A 16,832-nucleotide genomic window follows, 5' to 3' on the forward strand; every position below is an offset into this window, starting at 1 on the left:
AAAAAAGAAAGAAAGAATAATAAAAAAAAGTGACCCCAACTTGGGAAAAGTTGGAGGTTTATTTGAGTGCTTGTTCATTCTTTTTACAAGCTGTCATCACCTGTCTTAGCATGTTGCCGCCTGCTGCACTCAGGAGATACTAAAAAATTTTGCTTTCTGATTTCAAGCCTTGTAATGTAAAAGGGCTACAATTAATTGTTGTTCATTCTTCAAGGGCAGTTTTGGCTTGAAAAACCTTCTTAATAGATAAAGGAAAAAGGGGAATGGTAGTAAAAAGGACCTAACTTCCTTTGAGATAATTTGGGCTCTGGCAGGAAAGCCTGTAAGGATGGTAGGAGTTGAATCACCCAAGTTCTGAATCCCTTTGCAGAAAATGTAGTTGGATTGCAATAATGTAGTTTCCCCTGGAATATTTTTGGAAGCCCCCCACCAAAGCTTCTGTGCAGTAGATATCAAGACAATCTGGCTGGAGCAACAGTGTGTATTCTTAGCGATGCTCTGCATGCTTGCACATGTGTAGTCGACATCCTGTCTTAGCACGTCACTGGTCTGGTGTTGCTTTGTTGGTGGTTTTGCTGTGTGAAGTACTAAAAAGCACATCAGGGACAAATAGCAATTTAATTTCAAAATTAGAATTGGTCCTGAAGTGTCAGAAGAATCCATATAAACCAGGCCTGTAGCAGTTCCCGATCGCAGCAACTGCCAACACTTCTCTCCACAACCTCAGTTAATTGTGTTCTGCAAAAGGCTCTTGTAGAAAAGCTCGTGGCACTTGGGAGTAGTTTAGCTGCCTTATCAGTGCCATTTGCCAAAAAGACTCTGGGTTATTTTACTTATTTACCAGGTTTCAGTTTACAGAGAGCATAAAATACAACAGTAGCACAAAGCAGTTATTTTATTTTAATTATTTCATGTCTGAGATTAGAGAAAGATGCTGCCTGTGTCAATTGTCATTTCCTGAAAGAAACTGGCAGCACTGGTGAGCAAATGTTCTATTTATCACTTCAGCAATAACCCTGCCTCAGCCTCTGGGCTTCACCTCTGCCTGAGAGCATCTGCGGCTGGGGTTGTGGTCAAACCTTCCCCATCTCTCGGTCTGAATAGTCACGGGGGATGTCAGTTCGTACCAACCATCACACAGCCTGCAGCTGAAATTGTCTTTCCCCATTTGTAAATAAGTGCAGATGTCACAGGGGCGATTAATGCAAGAGATGTATTGCTTTGTATGCAAACAAGATAACAGAAAGGGGTGGGAGATGCTGAAGAATATGGATTTCTGTAGGAGCAGCAAGGTTTACACTAGAAATGATTTCCCGAGCAGAGCTTTCAATGTGAAGGCTTACACAAAGACAGAAGGCTTAAACAAAGACAGAATTCCCTCCAGCTCCCTTGGGTTAGATGAAGAGGATGAGGAAGAGACAGCGAATTCTCTCTCCCTCCTTCTGAAACACACTGGGTAAGATGCTCCTGAAAACTTTGCACAGAAAGAAGAGATGCTTTCTGTCTTTCTGTTGCCATTGTGGCTCATCAGCCTGGAGACCTTGACTCTGCCTTGCACTGAGAGAAGAGGAGCACTTCAAGAGATCGCTTGAGCATCGCAGTTGCAGTGTTAACCTAAGCAATCTAAAAATTGCTGCCCTGTTTATACACCCTTCCATCAACAGAGTGCTGCTTAGCCTCAGACCCCGGGTTCTTTAAGGAATTGTCCATTGAAAAATGTTTGTAATGTTGGCAATCATGCTAGCGGTGAGTAATTAATCAACTCCGCTTGCATAAACACACGGGGAGTGACTTATTACTTGAAGCTCTGCTAACTACTGCAGTACAAGCAGACCCCAGGGCTTTAGGTCTCTCAATGGACTAAAGGCTCATGGTTCCTACTCAGATCTGATTGCCTTTCATCCTACTGAAAATGATAAAAATAAGTGAGTTTGATCGTACTAGGATGCTTATAAAAATAACCATCTTTGATGCAATTCATAAGCTCGCTCCTGTGAATAACTTGCTGCGTGTTAAGGGGAAAGCATGATGCCGTTTTCATGTATTTTTGTGATTATTACAACATTTCCTTTAGCACCTATCATCTACGTCAAACTTGACCCCCAATTACATGCTGCAAAGTGACGAAAAATCAGTTATATGTTTGTGCAACTGGTGCAGGAAATGCTAACGTTATGAAACCTTGACCTGTGCTTGCTAATAGTTAATGGCTAGAGATTACCCCTGCTGTGTTAGGTTTGTTCATAGCATGATTGCACAGGAAATATTTTGCAAAATTCAAGGGGAATTTTCAGAAAGGAAGAACACCTGTGGCTGATTTTGTTCAAATTGAATCAAGCAAAATTGGGCTCTGCCCAATTACTTTCTTGCCTGGTCATCCTTTGGGATGATGAGCTTGGAAGAAAAGGGCATGTGTGTCATTGCCTGCAGGAAAAAGAATGACTGAAGTTTTCCAAGGAATAAGGTATGCTAATATTGATGTAACAATGGCAGATACCAGACTTATTGACTATTTTTTTTTAACAGTTCTAGCATAATTAAGCCCATTCTATGTGGTGCTAGCAGCACCAAAATAAAGCAACTTCATAGGGCTGAATATATTCTTCCAATGAGGAGTACTTGCTTTTTAAATAGTTGCCAATATTTAAAATGACACAGCTGGTTTGAAGACAAACTTCAAGCAAATCTTCCAGCTTCCATTAAAGTTCATTCTGAATTAAGTACCTGCTCAAAGCAGATATATCTTCACTGCATGGCATTTTGGATATTGCCTCTAATCTTTCTCTCCTCTCAGCAGAAAATGTTCCCCTCTGATCCTGGTGTGCTTTGAACCTGAACTGGCTCAATGCATAGGGTATGGGCTGGATTCACAGCTAATATCGTGCTCAGGACTGAAGTTTGATGGCTTGCTACATTCTCCTCATGTTTCTGAAAGGTGAGACAAAACTTCCCTTAATAGATTCAGTTGGAGGATTCAGAACGCAGCTCTTCTCCTTGCAGACCAGTCCTAGTTCTCTCTTGGATTCATGTGCACGTGGATGCAGTCACAGTCCTGGTGTCCTTGGATCTACAAAGTAGATCAGGTAGGGAAGCCTCAGCTTGAAGGGGGCTTCTGCAGTGCATATCCCACCTCCCAGATGGAGATGCCTTTGGCCCTTGTGACAGCAGAATTCTCTTGTGCCAAGTCTTCCTCCTCTCTCCTCTCCACAAATCACTGATCCGTCTTCTCCTTGGGCTCTTTTTATTTGAAGCCAATTGTCATCAGCCAGTGTTATTTTTCAGAGTGAGTCCTGAAATTCTTAGGGTGAGTGTATTGCTTGTTGGTTTGGGCTATTGGGGTATGTTTTTGTCAAGTTAAATTCAAGATACTTTTCATTGCTATTTCAATTACCATAATGTTTTAATACTGACATCCCAATGACTAAGCACAGTCAGAATTTAACTGATTTAATTTTAATGTCTTATGGCAAAGGAATCATCCAGGGTAAACCCAAAGCCTGTGGCGCTTTGACCAATGCTTTATTGGTTTTGAATGGAAAATTAATTTATCAAAGAGATTGTCAAGGTCCAGACATTTTAGCGTCTTTAGCTTCTTTAATGATTTTTTAAAACATTTCATTGCCAAAAAAAATATGCAAAGAGTATCCTGTATCTAAAAGGACTTGAATTTTACATGCTTAGGGAGTGGTTAAACCGCTCTTATCAAGGCTGGATAGTGACTCATTCCTCCAAGATCGCAATAAAGCTACTCAGCCAGAGCACAGGAGCAAGAAACAGACCCAAAGGGCAACGTGGGGGGAAAAAAACTCTTCTTATCTATCTTGAAATCAGCCAGAGATTTAGGAAACCATTTTTGTTATGCTGTGAATGTTTTATGGCTTTGGACTTCTCTGTGTAATAGGCTTCACTGTGCTAACACAGGGTTTTAGTGTAAATCATGCTCAGAGCAGGCTGTAAATACACACAGGGATGGAGCGCGAGGATGCTCTGGAGAAAAGTACGGCTAAGCACCAAATATGCGAAAAATGCCATCAAGGCGGCCAGAGCTGGGCTGGAAGGAGGACTCGGCACATGGGCTGAGGAGCACGGGGATGCGGGTGTCCAGCTCAGGCGATGGTGTCTGGTGCTGTGCTGGGTCCTGTGGTTTTGTACCTCAGGTTCTTGTGCTCTGGGGCACCACTTGTGTGTGTGTGTGTGAGAGATGGCAGCAGACTGGGTCTGGTATTGTTCAGAAACGCTTGCATGAGCGTGCTGCTTTGGGTGAGAAACCTCGCTCGCCGAGGAGGCAGACCTCGGGGGCATGTGTAAGCGAGAGCCAGTCTGCCTTCCCAGCCCTCCTCTCAGAAGATGCTGCCTCTCCGTGCGCAACTTGTGTCTCTGTTGAAGACAAGCGTGTTTCTGCCGGGTGTTAATAGCCAAGAGTTTGTTGTCATGTTGTGAGATCCTAGCCCGAACAAGGCCCCGGGTTTTTTCCTATGAGATAAACCTGCGGATGGCAGCACGTAGCGCGTGCTACGTGGGCGACACACAAGCTGGCCTCGCTGCCTTGCTGGAAGGACTGCTAGTACCTTGTCTCAGCAGCAAGGCAGTGCTAAATGGACTGCACTGGGAGAAGAAAACCCAACACAGATAATACTGAAGTTACTTTCCCGTTTGTGTTTCACAGCACGTTTTTAGCACTACCCTTGTTGTTCACGCATACATCTTTTAAATGAGTGTTTCTCCTTGGCTGCTTTTCCTCAAGGCATGGCAGAACGGCAACGCCCCATCAGGAAAGTGTGTTGATGGTAAGTGTGATGATGGCCTCCATAGGGACCAGCCCTCACTCCTCTCATGTTCTCCTGGAACAAAAAGAAAGCAGCTATGAATTCATGAGGGAATTGCCATGGATTTCATTTGGGAATTATCTGGGATGTGGGGGAACTAGAGCTCCCCTGATCACATACGAGCTCTTGGACAGCATCCAGGTACCACCTGGACCAGCTTGCGACATAAGGGAGTGTTTTAAAGGGAGTAGTGGTCACAGCTCTCACCAGTCAATTTATTCCTTAATGACAGTGCATATTGCTGGTAAAGTCTGGAAGTCTTGCAATTACAGTCATTCTTTAATTGCAACTTGAGTTGTATACTTGAAAGGTTAGTCTGCTGTTTTATGGCTGGCTAGTTTATCTTTTAATTAACTGCCCATCAAATCTCTTTGATCTGGGGAACAAGGGCTGGCAAGCTGCAGAGCCACCGCTCTGCTCTACCCAGGTAATCCTCAGCAATCCAGATCGTCTCACTCTGCAGCCCGGAGGTAATTTGAATTGAGTCTGCGAGTTGCTCTTGGGCTCCTGTCTCTGCTGAACTTGTTGATTTGCATTCTGAGAGGATCTCAGAGGAGATAATGGGATTTGTGAGGAAAGTTGATTTTACCTTGTTATGCAGTCGGGGAATAACGTCATCCTCTAAACGAGAGAATTCAGGATAATTACTCAGCCAGGTGGAAGATAGCAGGGGGACAGGGGAGGCACAGCTGCTGAGCCTGACCAGCCCTGGATGGTCCCCTATTATAGAAATGCCATCACGGAGTTTCTTTAAGCTTCCCTGAAGCCAGGAAATGAGAGAAAACAAACCCCTAGATTGCTGCCTCTGCTTTGCAAAAATCATGAGCACAATCTCAGGAAGTCATGAAAAGCTCTGAATCCATGGCATAAAATTCAGATAGCTTCAAGTTTCTTTGGAGTGCATTTTTGAGGCTTTTGGGCTCCTAGATTTGCATTTAAAACTTCTTCTAGAATCCTAAGAATGAGTATTTTTTGGTTTAACATGAGAATTGACTGACTTGAATGGTTGCACATTGAGAGGCACTGGGCACTGTGTTAACATGCGTTTCTACTTTGAGTTCCCCTCCGATTTTGCACATTTACTGTGTGCATGCCTCTTGCATGCGTCTGGGTGAGATGTTCCTGGGAAGACCAGGTATCCTGGAGTAGCCCCTGGGAAACAGCGCAGAGAGGCAGCGAGAAGGATCCTGGCCTGTCTTTGCCCTCTTTCCCCTGCTCTTGGCCAGAGGTTTCTGATCCAGTAACGCTGGTTCCCATGATGCTGATTCCCCTCCCTGACCTCATGGACTTACTTCTGACATATCCTCTCTTGTGCTCTTAGCAGTTCCCAGGAGATGCCACCCCTTTCTCCTCCAGCCCTCATGTTCTCCCAGCTTGAGAACCACTTCATAAAAATGTACATGAGACAGCATAGCCCAAAACAAGCTTAGGCAGTGACTATTTATACCCACAGATATGTGAGCCCGCATGTCAAGCTGCTCTACAGAAACATGTCTATTTTTAAAAAGTAGATGTCTTATTTACTCATTTCTCAGAATGACATCTTTCTCTAGTGGAGCACTGCACCCTTCCAGCATAGTGGGCCCAGCTCTCCTCTTGCAGAAGTCACTCCGAATATCCTACAACAGAACGGATGAAGATACTTTGAAAACCTTACCATATGTCATTTAATATAGACCAGCAAACAAGAAAGCTTGATAAGTGGTTAATCCACGGCTGCTTCCACCTAACCATGCTGCTTCTGGTGGTAAAACTTAACAAGCTTGACTTCTTCTACAGCCCTATTTGTTTTCGTGCATTGCTTGTAGCATTCCTTTAATACTATGTCTTTTAAGAAGCAATCTGTCTTGACCACAGAGCAACTTTTTTCATCCTGAAGTTACTAAAGTTTTGTGGGGGATTTCTGCTTTTGCTTGCATATGTGCTGGGTACTGGATCTTCCTCAACGTCTCAGAGCTGTGCTCATGTTTTTCTTGCCCTCAGAGCTTTCTGGTGAGGCCACAGGGACAACAGCAATGGTCACTCATGTGAGGAAATGGTTTAAAAGGCAACTACTTGAGGAAAAAAAGAAATCTGTGGGTGTTTTGGGAATAGAAACACTTGCCCTATACTCCAAAAACCTCCTAACAACACCCTGGTTAATAGAGTATCTGAGCACATTCGTAATGGGTTCCTGGGTGCTGAAGTATGAGCACGTATCATGCAATCTTTTTCTCAGGTTAACAGCCCAACTCAGCATGGCTGAAAACCAGCATAGCCCCTGTTGGCTAATAGATGAAGACAGACATAAAAGGAGTTCACCCGCTTCCCAAATACTCATCCTTTAATCAACTTCATCCTGCTAACCTGTCATGAAGTATTAATTAAAATTATTATGGGAAATGTATGCTTGAGTTGGAACAAGATAAAACTTTAGCATCTGTTATTTGTAACAGAAAAGTATTCTAGCGATGATTTTTTTTTGTCAGACTCAAATTATTTAAAACTTAGCAGAAGAATGAATAGCAAAAATCTGCAATCTCAAAAAAAGAAGGTTTTTTTATATGTGTTAATTTTATCCCCAAACCACATAATATTGATAAGCATTTGCAAAGCACAAATTACACCATAGTCAGTACACCTTACATTAGGGTTAAAGGTTGTCCTCACAAATTGCTCTCACTACTCCTTTAGCAAGAACTTTATGCCTTTTGGTATGTGAAAGCAAAGCAAGTGTAATGCAGTTGATACCTTAGCTGATTTCTACCTTATAAAATGTTCTTGTGTACTTTTTGCAGAAACTTATAAACTTTTTGATTAGGCCTCACAAAGCCTCACCGGCATCTGTAGACTTTCACTAGATGCTAAACGGACAAACACCATCATTTAGTCAGCACATTTAGCAAAAATATACTGATATTCCTTCCAAAGGCAATGGGAATAAAAGAAAAGCTCTCCTTCTGAAGTGTTAAAATTTGTACCTAGTCTAGGAAAACAACTTAATTATGTTCTCCCTGACCTTTCCCATCTTTTCATTTCAGAGCACGGAAACTAAGCCTTGAAGAGCTTCACGGCAGCAGGATGTAAGTGCTCTCCATGCTGCAGTTTTCATTTCTGAGCTCCAATATTAAAAGTTGTTGGTGATTATTTCTGGCATTAAATGTTAGAGTGACATCTATAATCATTTACCTTTGTCCCATAGTTATCAACTTTTAAGGTGTACTCTGCCAAACTCCGTGTTTGGATTTTGACCTGTCGATTAGCATCTGTGATGCAGCCACACAAAAAAACGTCCAGCATAAAATCAATTTTATTGATTTCTAAGGGGATGTTCACTTGGGAGATGGCTCACAAAGTCCTGAAAAGCATGATTTCAGTAATAAATGTTTTTATAGTTGGGGTTCTTTCTTCAAGAACGCTCAGTATGATGTTATTGTGATTTGAGCGGAACATTGTCAAGATTAGTGCATTTAACCACTGCCTTTCATATTAGATAGCTGTAAAAGACAGTGACCATCTGCTCCTGTCCCGCAGGGAAAAAAAAGGTAAAATGGGTCTTGCTCAGAATTTTGAAAGCCCAGAGCTTGGGTAGATAGTCTTTTGTTAAGTGGGGTTCTATGCACATTGCAGGAGAGCGAGCAAGCCACGGAGCCTTGAAATGTGCAGTACCTCTCTGGGATGTAATCTTAAAGGGAGCCTGGAAAAAGGTTTGGAGCTGTGAGACAGGGATAACTTCTAGTTGCTTGGTCCTAATTTTCCTTCCTAAGGAAGATAGATTTTGTGCAGGGTAGTGGAGCTACCTAGCCTGTCAACTTGCCCTTAGATAAAACGTGGTGCAACAAAACAAGAGCCTGAATTTTGGCTAATTGCTCAGGTCAGAAGTCATAGCAGTGCCAGTAGTTTCTGTTTCAGTGTCCGCCCATCAGCCTGCCTATTCAATCAGCACGCTCTCCTGTCCTGTAGAAAGATGTTAACAACCAAGGAAGACAGCAAATATCATCACAGGTTTTTTCCATGCAGGTGGGGAAATGCCAGAAGCAACAGGCCCCACGCACAAGGACTTGGTCTGTATTGCAAATGCACCTGCAGATACATGAGCTGGAGCTGAGGAGACTCACAGTGTTGGTCTAGGAGCAAAGTCCACCTTCCTCCCTGCCCTCTAGGAATGCTTGCCTCCTGCCATGGACAACCATGCTTTCTAGGATGTCCTTCATGGATTTCACTGAACAGCACAGTACATCTGGTGTTAAGAGAGGGAAATAGTCCCTCCCCTCTTCTCTTGGCTGAACTGATTTGAGGATTTGGCCTTTCAGCTCTTTCCTTGGTCTTATATTGTTTTTAGGGAGCATCCTGATAAATTGAAATCACTCAGAAACATCATAAATACCCAAATTCCTCTGTGTCTGAAAGGCCTGAGCAGTGGAAGGGGAGGTTCCCATCTTGTCCTCAGTTTTTCTGAAGACTACTGCATTCTCCTTGATCTTTTCTATGAAAAAAAAAAAAAAAAACCCACAACATTGTTTGTATTTAAGAGAAGAATTTGGAATGAAGCCTGGGAAACCCCCCAAGCTCCCCTAGTCAAATTCTCATCCACTTTTTCACAGATTTGGTGTTCTGTGAAAATGCTTGCTGTTTTTGCTGTTGTTGCTTATCTCAGGCCTTCATTTCCTAATTAGGTCTGCACTGTGCAGATCGCAGCCTGTCATGTTGTGAGACACAACCGAGACGGTGCGTTACACTGCAAAGGCAGAGGCTGCAGCGAAGAGGAGGGTGAAGGCATCGCCGAGCAGCTATACAGGCTCTGCTTTGATTAGCAGCGGGGCTTAATGGCAATTAGCTGACATGGTGCCGAATGCAATTTGGCCTAGTCTAAGCAGAGCAGCCAGCATCATGTCAGCTAGCTCAGCTCTTCACACATGATCACACTCCTAATGAAGACCGGTAGACACTTGTCATGAATTTTTCCATTCTTCTCCTTTGCTTTTCTTAAGCGCTGTGGTACACAGAATCCTTAGGAATGGAGCATGAGTGCAGATAGGAGCTTGTTGGTCTAGCTTTTCTAAGACTCAAGGCATTTGGGCTGTGCTGTGTTTAGTAAAAAGCCAAGTTCCTTAATGTAAGAGGAAACCAAACCAGGGAGAGTCTGTCAGGGCAGAGTAGACCTGTCCCATGCCCGGCTATTCACCTACTACTTCATCTTCAGGAAAGGGACTCTCGACTATTTGATCTTAAGTGACGTTTCTATTCTTGGAGCCCTGCTGCTCTGACATGGTGGCATCTCCTTCTGATTTTTGGAAAACAGCTGCACTAGCTTTTTTTTTTTTTCTCACGGCTTCCTTTTTTTTTCTACCTTTTATGTAGGCGTTTTACCTGTAGACTCAAAAGTCAACTTCACTAGTTCAGATTTGCAAAAGTACTTAGATCTTGAAAAAAATACTAGAATGAAAAAAATACTAGCTTTTTGAAAATATTGCTGCGCCTCTGTATTTTCCTTTAAGCATTTAACTACTCTCAAAAGTCTGGCGCTCAAATCATACCTTTAAAGCGAGATGGAGCTCAGTTGTAGCCTTTCTATGCTCTAAAGCCCGTGCCCCACATTTTGGCAAATCAATCATTGCTATTCCTGCTTCGGAGCTATGGAGCAGGCTGTCAACTGATATTAATCAATCTCTGTCATTGCCCATTTCCAAAAGTCATTAGCATGCTCAGCCTCACATTATATTCTCCAGCAGAAAAATACCACATTGTCAACTGTATTTTGTTATGAGTTACTATACAAGCGACCTTATTGATTGCACATATGTAATAGAGGTCTGTGTTTACTCAGAACCTTCAAATTTTTGTGCTTGCCTTTACTGTATTTCCGCTTTGTCTTTTAACATACACATATATATATAACATTGTTTTCCTTAATGGGCAAAACAGCTGTTTCTAAGGAAATTAAGAGAGCTGAGAAGCTGGTGTAAGCATTATAAGTAAATGAAGATATCAAGTAGGTTTGACTGTTGGCACACTAGGAAGTGATTAATGACCCTTTAACACATTTGAAAGAAAAAAAAAAGTCTGCCAACACATAGCAATTTCCGTTGTCATATAGTAACGCTTTAAAATTTCACAAACTCAGCCACAGTGGATTTTGTGTGTGTGAAAATCTTTCTTCTTAGCTATCAAGTGTCTTTGGATGGATTTCTTTTCTCTTGTTATTCCTCACTGCTCTTGACAAAGTCTAGCTGTTAGAAGTCATCTCCTTTCTCTATATTGTTTTTCTGTCTTCTAAGAAGAACAATTCTGTGCCGTATTATTTTGTTGCCTTTATTTTTTTTCAAAATACTGAGGGGAAGATCTGATGTGTCTCCTGGAGACTGATCCAAGCTGTCAGATGCCGTTGCCTCCAGAATGAGGAGGAGTCCATCCTGGTGCCACAAAGAACTGACTCTTCCCAGGGGCTGCAGGGAGAACTTGGCTTCCACTGTGCTCCAGAGAAGACCTGTCACCTGATGGAGGTGGTGGGTCTTCCTGAGCATAGTCCTCCTAATACTTCTATTATGGTGGTAAGTTCATTATTTGCACCCAGATCATAGAGCTATTGCTAGCTGGGGACAGCAGCAAGTAAATGACGCATTCCAGGACATTACTGTTGAATAACTCTTAGCAGCTGAGGATCTACCACCCTGCTGCATACAGGTTGTGATGTCAAGGCACCCTCAATTGGAAAAGAATATATTGCATTAGTCAGGGCTTCAACAGTCCTCGAAAATGCCATCAGCTTTATTGGAACTAAACCTCAGCCAGGTAGGTTGAGGTCTCTCTGCTCTTCTCTGATCCGATACTATCCAATAACGAATTTTAACTGGTTTATCAGAAGAATCAATCTCTGTGGTATCGTAAGAGTTCTGGTAACTCAGGAAGGAATATCTGCTTCTGCTGGTGGAGAAAGAAGAATGCAGAAGTTATAAATCAGTTCATACAAGGACACCTTAAACTCTGCCTGGTAAAAGCTTCACAAGGTAATTTGTCTGTCTTTCCTAGGAAGTTTTATTATGAATACTTAGCAGGAGATGCCAGCTCTGAAATGTCAAGTTTCCTGGTCAAAATGCTTGTGTCATCTTCTCTCATCTACGTTTTATTTAGAAAAATGATAGCAGGAACTTCTGACATCCCGGCTCCCGCCTGAGTTGGTGACAATACCAGATAATTGCCAGCAAACCACTTAGTGCATTTCAATAATGTCTGAAGAGCTTCCCAGATCTGCAGCCACATCTCTCCCTCGCATCAACACTTTTAATATTTAATTTGGGTGATGCCAAGGAAGACTGCTGTCCTCCAAGCCAGCTGCAAAATCCTGGACATGAATTGGGACCAGGAGTGGGTGGTAATGACGGTTCTCATCTGGGAGCAGGATGTCCATGACAGCAGCTCATCTTGGCTGCAGATCTCATAGCTAAGGGAGTATGAAGAGTTGTTGGATTTTGAACCTACTTGAGAGATTCTTTTTCCCACAGCTCTCTACTGTAGCAAATGAGTCTGATCTTGTTTTAGGGGGTACAAGCTGGGCAAGTCCCCAGCTTCAGCAATTACACACTTCATATGCCATTAATTGAAGTGCTCTTGCAGCCCTGTCCCTTTCTGAATGCACATTTGTCCCCTGGAGGCTCTGCAAAGCCTCCTCTGCAAAGGACCAGGGGACAAAGGATTCAGCTCAAGAAAACATTTAAACATGTCCATGTTGGGACTTTTGCTCTGCCCAGCAGCTAAGCGCATACTTCAGCACATTGGGGGATGTGGCATTAAAATAAATAGAGGTAAAATGCCCACGTGTGTAGCTGGATGGAGATGAACTGTTCCAAAAATCATTTACAAAATGGTGCTGAATGTTTATATCAGTTATCTTGGCACCTATTTTCTATACATACTTTTTCCACCCCCCTGTCTTCTATGGTCTGGCCAAGTAATCTATTAAACAGCAATAACCAAGACAGTTACAATCAGTAATATGCCAGAAATGATACTTTTTTCTTGCACTATTATAGTTGTCCTTTCTTCTTGATGAGTAGCATTCTTTCTTCCTCCAGTAACCTCTGAATGAATTTCTGCTTGAATGTGATAGTTACAGCACTGCATTCACTGTTTTTTTTTTTTAAATAAGTTTTATAAATGCCCATCTCCATCAGGTAATAAGTGCTGTCCAAGGCAGCGATGATAAATTGTGAAATGAATCAGAGCTGGTCTATGTTCCCTTTGCAGAAGAAAGAGATGACACATGGAGTCATTTGAAGGGTGTCAAAACAGAGCAGGGTGCTGCTCTCTAAACAAAATAGCATGAGGGAGATGTCAGAGCAGAGCGTGTGATGGTGCAAGTGTCTTACAAACTGCAAGGGTATATATAATCGCCAGATTTTATTGGAGATTGCATGGAAGAAAAACCTGTAGTCCCTACCATGCTTTTGCCCATGATTACTGTGCTGGCTGTGATTATTTCTGGGTAAAACATTAATCATGATGGATCGATTTTTTTTCTTTTCTCTATGGGATATGTGACGCCAAAGAAACTAAATTTTAACAGGCATTAATTATATGACCATAATTCCCATTAACCAGTGCTTTAAGAAGGCTTTACACATCCGGTGTGAATGAAATGTTACTTAATAGTGCAGTTTCCCATTCGTTTTCTTTTCCTTTCTTCCCCTCCCTTGAACGGCGATTATTTTACTGATTCCCTCTCCATATTTTCAGCTTGGAGGCCACCATTCTTGCCCATCTTTCTAATTTGCCCGTTTTTGGAGGAGGTCTTCTGTGCAAAAAGCTTGGGGACAACCCAACCTCTGGGGGTAAAGCACCGTGGATGCGGCTGCTCCTTGGCACGGTGCCCCTTCCTCCAATTAAAACAGAAATAAAGTCATGGCAGAGCCAAGGGCCCTCATGCAAGGAAGCACAAGAGGGCAGCATTACGTTGGATTGAGGCACGGAAGGGTAGCTATTAGCATGGGAGTGCTCCATGGAGGATTAATTTAGCCTAATGTTTAGCTGGGGACTGCAAGGGAAGTGGCAGGAAAAGCTGGTGGAGGGAAGGGGCAGCAGGATGGGGTGTTTTGGGGCAGGGGTCCCCGCCTTGAGCTGCACGGGGACTTGCAGCACGGAGCCGGCTCTGCTCCGGCACGGAGCATCCCTGGGCAGCTCTGGCACCTTTGTGGCTGCTTTTAATCCTTGCATGGAAATGGCTGTGAAACGGGTCCTATCAGGAGAGACAGGGTGTCCTACCAAGGAGAGGAGGGATGGGGACAAAACAAGCCTTGCCCAGTCAGTGGGACACCCACGGCTTTTGCAGCACCCTCCTGTGTCACCCATCTTGGACACCCTCCGATTTTTACCCATTATCTGAGAGCGTGAGCATGTCTCTAACTTGTTCTTTTTTCCAAGGATGCCTAGCTTTAAAGCAATGGTTGTAGACAAAGCTGCTTGATTTTGAACCACGCATCCCGCACACACCAAGTCGGGTTGAGCAGAGAGACACCACATTTATTCATGGTTGGAGGCAGGTTTCCTCTGTGCTACTGTGTTCTACTGTTCATATCATGCCCCATAAGCATGAGTGGGGTGCTCCAGTCCTGGTTTGGAGGCCAGTGAAGGGCTCATTGGCACTTGCCACTGTCCCAGCCCCACCGGCCAGGCTCAGCCAGTGCGAAGTCCTGGGAGATCCCGCCGCAGGCTCCAAGCCCCCGGCACCATTTCTTGATGTACACAAAAGACCTTGTTTTAATAGGAATTAATTAGCAGTTTAAATACTTGCAGGGTAGGAAATTCCCCGTGGGGTATTTCTCGTTAAGGCTTCTTTGCACATTCCCTCCTGGGAGGACGCAGACTTTCCCTTGCTTTCCAGCATCCCTCGCTGCTCCAGCAGGCGCTGCAGTAGTTGTGCTGCAGCCACCAAGGACCACACGACGAGCCATGAAATGCTCCTCCGTTCCCTTGCCTGAGCTAGGATGGTGAGGGGCAATAATTTATCAGGGGCTCTGAGGTTGCAGTGTCACATATTGGTGCCTAGGGTGCCTTTAAGCAATGAGGAGGTGATAATGTCAGCGTAACCGCACATCCTGTTTGCATTATTTATTGTGCTCGTAAATGACAAATTCATATTTTAAAATGGCTGGGACTTTTATCTGCTGTCCCAAAAAGCCGAATTACGAATGTAGCATAATCTTATCTCCAGGGCAGACGTTCCCTTTTATTACTGGCATTTAATAAGAGAATATGTAATTAAAGAAAAGTAATTAGCCTATTTCTAGGAACTTTGTATCTTGAATAAACAGGCAGCTAATGCAGATTTAAGCTTGCTTCCAGGAGTCCTGCGTGCAGAAGACGCCTTCTGAGACAGGTGGCCTGCGTTACAGCAAGAGAGACTGCACCACACCTCTGAAATTCTACATTTCCACCTTTGGAAAATCTGCTTTTAAACCTCCCCACAGACCTGCTCATCTTTCCGAAGCAGAACACATTGTGGGGGCTATCCAGGAAGGCCACAGATGTGAGGGGCAGCAAGGAAATTTCCAAGCAGATACCAGGGAAACCTTCTTCATGATGAAGATTAAACCTCCTAGGAGCCGCTTCGCGTCGTGCAGTCACGAGCCTGCAGCTTCCACTTTGCTGTCAGTGCCAGGATTCGCACTGTGGCTTGAGAGGAGCCTGGGAAGTGACAGCTGAGCCTTGGTGACAGCCCCCTTGCTCCCCACCCCCAGGAGCCCCTCGACTGTCAGCATCTGACCCACACTGGGTGCCGCAGGTAGGGGAGGCTCTGCCTGTGGTTTACATGAGAGCTGCCTCATCTGAGAGTCACACTCCTACCAGGAGGTTAATTACTTTTCTTTAAAGAAATATGGCAAAGATTTTTTTTTTTGTAGGTTTTTTCTTTCCTCTCTAAAATACTGAAATAAAGATCACGTCAAGGAGAGCTGATTTGGTTTTGCACTTAGTAATTCTGCTAGCGTGCTGGTGAAACATCAGCCCCACAGTGACGTATCCATGTAAGCCCCAGTGCAGGGGTAGATAAACTGGGTGGTGGTCGGCATGGCAGGAAAGCAGAAAAAGATGCATCAGTCCAGAGGAACGGCTCTATGCACAGACCATTGCTCACGTAAGCAAGGATGTCCTTTGCAAGGTGGCCATGGCAGGGTGGAGGTGCCACAAAGCTTGGACAATTATGGCCATAACCAGCCGGAGGTTTAGCTGTCCACTGGGGACAAACCGAGCCCCAGGCTCGGGAATGGTGGAGCCAGGTGACATCCCACGGCAGCCTCGGGGTGTGAACGCTGCATTTCTGTGCACGTTTCTTTGCTTGGTGACTGCAGGCTTGGGGCTTTGCTCAAACATAATGTAACCGAGCACAAATACGAGACCCTGTACTATTTCTGGAGGTAGTGTCAGAGCTTTTTGACACCTTATCAGTTCACGATGTAGCTCCTTTCCAAACACTCCTCTGGAGCTGGGGGCTCTGCACATCAAATCGCACTGAGCTCTCCGAGGAGCTGCTGTGCACCAGAGGCACCCTGCTTTGCTTGTGCTGTCACCTGCAGCCCTGTCACCTTTGGGTTTTTTACCTTAATGACAGAAAATGGCATCTCCACCCCCATCTCTGCAGACCCTGTGCACCCGGTTGTCTCCACTGCCAGATCCCTGGGCAGGAAACCGGACACGAGCCGGGGCTGGAGCACTGGCACAGCTGCAAAACGGCCTCCGGCTCGGCCGAAAAACCAAGAGAGGGAAGGAGGCTGCTGTGCTCTGAGAGGCTGCAGAGATCACTGCTCCCTGTGCAGCACCAGGCAATGGAAAAGCAGGGCTGGGGGGTCCCTGTGCCTCGTCCTCCCCTTTGCCTGTGATTACAAACAAAGCAGGGGACGTTTACAGGGGTGACAACAGAGATTGCATCTCCTTGGGCTGCCTGGAGATCAGACGCACGCCGGCCAAATGTTAACATGGAGGATTTTGTAAGCAGGATCCGCGCTTTGAAGTGTTGTTGGTTTTTTTTTTTTTTTT

The sequence above is a fragment of the Nothoprocta perdicaria genome, unplaced genomic scaffold (assembly GCF_003342845.1).
Source record: "Nothoprocta perdicaria isolate Ctin4 unplaced genomic scaffold, notPer1 scaffold_9, whole genome shotgun sequence".
Taxonomy (NCBI): domain Eukaryota; kingdom Metazoa; phylum Chordata; class Aves; order Tinamiformes; family Tinamidae; genus Nothoprocta; species Nothoprocta perdicaria.